The 4,390-nt window shown below is 36.9% G+C and overlaps 1 long non-coding RNA gene across 1 annotated transcript in view; it reads right to left on the bottom strand.

Moving 5' to 3' along the window:
- LOC106149010 overlaps positions 1–3,729 on the bottom strand; it is a 10,919-nt gene extending 7,190 nt beyond the window's left edge. Inside the window, exons 1-2 of the long non-coding RNA XR_001234886.1 lie at positions 3,647–3,729; positions 2,992–3,029 (exon numbers count right to left, since the gene is read on the bottom strand). This is a non-coding gene — a long non-coding RNA (uncharacterized LOC106149010). The remainder of the gene's footprint in view (positions 1–2,991; positions 3,030–3,646) is intronic.
- Positions 3,730–4,390: the final 661 nt, after the last annotated feature.

Here is a 4,390-nt window from a genome sequence, read left to right as displayed (position 1 = left end):
GTTTTTCTCCGGTACCGGGAACCGAACTCATGACCTTGCGCTTGCCAGGCAGGCGCTTTTGCCGCTGAGCTAAATCCCCAGCCCCCCCTTCGTATCTATTCTTATCGAAGCCACCACTCCTGCAAAAGGATTGCAAGCTACACTTCTTGAATGCAATACTAATTAATGGATCCAAACCATGACTAGGGGAACTAGAGGAACCTATTATATGATGGTTCATCACTGCATTTCTGGTGCCTAGGACAGTGGATAGTACGTAGTCAATTAATAATCTTAATTGAAGGGATAAATCAGTGGATTCAAGGTGGTGCATCTCTATACCACTGTTGATTCGATCACTTACTGGATTCATGGTTTCACTCTGCAAAAGCCCCAGATTTCAACTGATTTCCCATTCCAGTTTTATCCTTTGTTCCCTAAGACTGTCATATTTTGTCTGTACTAATGTGTCAGTTAGGCTATTAGTTAGAACGCTGTACCTGTACTTGGTGCCCAGCTCCTACATTGACTTTCTTGTTGTTATTTATTTTTCTGTTTTGTTTTCTCCGTGAAATTTCTGTATTTGGCTGACATAGGCTTTGAGTCTGTTACTCCCTTATTTTTTCTATGATATCTACTTTTAACCCATCAGCAATTAATCCTTTAAAGTTAAACCTATATACATGCTGTGTATACACAGCATATTAGCTCATAGATATAATATGAAAAGTCAAATTGAGAGAGGAAAGTGCAGAGAATGGTGTGTGTTCACCAGGGAGGGACTGTGGATTGACTCGAGTGTGTTTGCCTACCAAGAGTTACGGGAAGAGATTCAACTAGCCGCACAACCCGACAGAAACACCGCTCAGATCTCTGTCTTGCTATTTTCCAGATGTGTATCAGGTGACATCCTGCAAATCAGTCCAGCAGTTCAAAAGGGCCAGCACTATTTATCCTCTCTCAGAAGAGACAAAAACTATCCATGAACCTGGTGAGGATAGGGGATTAAGCTTACATGGAGAAACGGAACAACTTCAGAAAACTCTGCTCTGAATGAAACTAGAAATAGTTGAAATAGTTTCTCTTTTACAAACTGTATATTTGGTTCTTTCCTTTACTGTGCAGTAGAAAGGATTTTTCTCTAAAATACAATCATTTATAAATACCAACAAAACTTGAAAACAAACTAAAATTCCTGTTCCTAACAGGAATTTCTTGAAAATAGGTAAATTCTAAGAAATCAAGCATCCTACTGCTCTAAAAGTTTTCCATTGCTCAAATCCATTAATTAATTTTAACTGCAGAGATTTCTGTATGTACTTGGAAATGACTGTATCTCTCTACATTAAACATCATCACGTTGTAGGCTGGGCCTAGTGGCTCAAGCTGTAATCCCAGCACTTGGGAGGCTGAGACAGGAGGATCATTGCAAATTCAAGACCAGCCTGGCCCACAAAGTGAGCTTAAGGTGGCCTGAACTGCATAGCAAGACCCTGTCTCAAAAAGATACACACCCAAAGAACATCATCACATTGTAATAAAACAAATAATTCTTTAATATTATTAAATTTCCTTTCAATGTCTGCATTTTCAAAATTTTCTTACAAGTACTATATAATTTTATTTATCTGAATTGAAACAAGCTCCATATCTTAAAATTGGATGATATGTCTCTTAAGTCTATTTCAGTCTATCAGCTCTCCTCTCTCTCCATTCCAGTATTTTTTACAGAGAAAAAACAAATTATTTACTTTGTAATATTTTTCTAACTGTTAGGATTTTCCTAACTTCATTGTTCAGTAAACATATTAAATTTAAAGATTCTATTATTTTTAGAAAATAATTATCTGAATCACTGTCAGTATAGGCCATTTAAAAATTATAACTCCCAAAATATGTCCCATATAGTCACTTTAACGAAACATACTTTAAAAATTATTTAATAAAGAATTTCATTACTGGATTAAATATTTTCATGTGGCAAAACATTTAAATGTCCACTAGAATCTTTGTTTTGAACATGCAAATGACAGAATACTATGTGTGTGTCAGTTTTATTCTGTACTCAAAATCTCCTTGCTACCCTGCCTTTGCATGTAAGAGTAGTATTTGAAAGACCAGCATTGGTCCCTGAACCAAAGTACAATTTTAGAGTGATATGGTCCAATTTACTCACAAATATTTGCCTTATCTTGAATGGCTTCTCCACTCTTCTTATCCTATAAATAAGTCTTGGTTATGCCCTTTTCCTTTGAGCATATAAGAACCAAATCTTTCTGCCCTCCTTCTGAAAGTACTCAGACTTTAATGTCTGGTTTGCATATTTAAAGTCAATATTTAATCATACATTTATGTAGTATCTCATCTAGTACTTGGAATTATTGCTCTGATGCTTCACATGTTCCTAGGGGAAGTCCAAATAAAGTCTGCCTAAACTTAGCTTTTGTACATGCATGAATTTACTGGACAATACTGGAGACACTAAAGTTCTTTGTTCATCAAGGGATCAATCTGTGTGGATGAACTAAATTCTGGGCCTGAAAAATCTGATTTCAATTGTTGACTGAATCCACTTGCTTGCCTTTAGCCACACATTAACTGGTGATTTAGGACTGTACATTTTATAAAACTTTTTACTAATAAAAGGGGAATTAACACATACTGTGCATTCCAAGATTAAAGATGGAGTGTTGCTCTGATATTAATTTAAACATCTTCTCATTAAGTTCAGTTAGCTCCTTATGGCAGGATTTTCAGTATCATTATCCTCCTCTGTCTTTCCCAGTAAGTCTGTGCTCCAAGTCAAGACAGATGTTACGCTGTTTTCCAACACTTTATAATGGAAGCACCTTTTCTTTATACCAGAGTTTACAGACTAATTAAGAAAAGCTTCAAATGCATTGCAACTGCTTAATTCTGAAAAGGTTGTCCTTGTTCGCTTTATGTTGTTTTTGCTTCTTCGATTTATACCTCCCACAGCCCAGACCTTTGCTTCCCACTGCCTGTACTTACATTATCAAATGCGCCTTTTGCAGATGTTTGTGAGTGTCCTGTGAGAGAGACAGGGGTGGAATACTGATTAATATCAATTTTTGTAGACAGAAAATACCTCCAGGCTAATTCCACTGCAAAGTGTATGTCCCAGAGTTTTAAATCAAATGAAACAAAAACTTAGCAGGGATTTTGAAGTGTGGTACAGTATTATCGTAGCCGGCACAGAAGCTATGTTCAGACTGAACAACTTATTAGTTGCCTATGCTCAGTATAGTGTCAACTCTACACAAAAAGCTTTATAGAACTCACTGTCAACTTTGTATTGGGACATAGACGGTCAGTATGAAAGCAACCCCCAAAACAGAAACAAAAAGGTGGCAACTGCTGACTGGAGTGAGTTAGAATAATGTAGAATAGCAATTTCGAGTGTGAACTGGACAAAAGAGGCAAGGAGCAGGTGAGCAATTCAGATGCTTGCATATCCCATCCAAGTTTGCAGCAACACAGCCATACGAAAATGGCAGTTACATTCGATCACTAGAAAATCCACCAGATAATCGCAACTTAGTCTTCAAAATTCTGGAAGATCTCAAGTTTATCCAAATAGAAGTGAATGAAACACATCCTGTTAGCTGGCTTGGAGTTCCAATTCACAGTTAGAAGCAATACTCACCCAACAGCCCCCTCTTTGTAGACCTGGTGTGCTGTTCTGGGCTGTCACAATGCCTGAGATTAAGCTTCTTATCTTTTATGACCAATAAAGCCCTGCAACAAGAGATATTAAAATTTCTCACAAAAGAAGCTACACATTGTCCCTTTCTTGTCTCTTGCTAAGGCAATATTTCTCATTCATTCTGTCTAATTTTGTCTTTATTTATCCACTCCAATCTAGAAGAAATAAATCCACTCCAATCTAGAGGAAATTCTTGCTGCTCTATTGTCTACATAATCTTGATCTGTCTTGGATTGAATTAGATTACCAAAAAGGCAGAAGTCTGAAGAACACTACACTTAGTCTGATACCAGGCACAAATAAGTCGTTATAAAACACATTCTATAATGAAAATCAGCCATCAAAACCTTCTGCTAACTTTTTAATGTAAGGCTCACAAACAACATGGAGCATGAATAGTCTGGACCGAGGCATTTGCCAACTTATTTCTGATTAACTTTATGTATTTTCATGAGTGAAAAACCAAGAGACAGGTGGGATACAAAGAAATAAGCAGTTCTTAACAACAAAAATGTTGAAGGAAGGTGATTGTAATCCTAAGGGACACCAAAGTTAACGTCATAGTCCTTATCACTGCTATCATAGTCCAAGTAACATTATCTTTCTCTGAGACCATCATTTAGCTTCCTAGTTGCTCTTCTTGCTTTTCTTCTCCTCTCGTTACCTGTCCAGTCATACTCCTCA

Source organism: Chinchilla lanigera, unplaced genomic scaffold, assembly GCF_000276665.1.
Source record: "Chinchilla lanigera isolate Chin_1 unplaced genomic scaffold, ChiLan1.0 scaffold00003, whole genome shotgun sequence".
Classification (NCBI taxonomy): Eukaryota; Metazoa; Chordata; class Mammalia; order Rodentia; family Chinchillidae; genus Chinchilla; species Chinchilla lanigera.
This window is presented reverse-complemented; position numbering and strand designations above follow the sequence as displayed.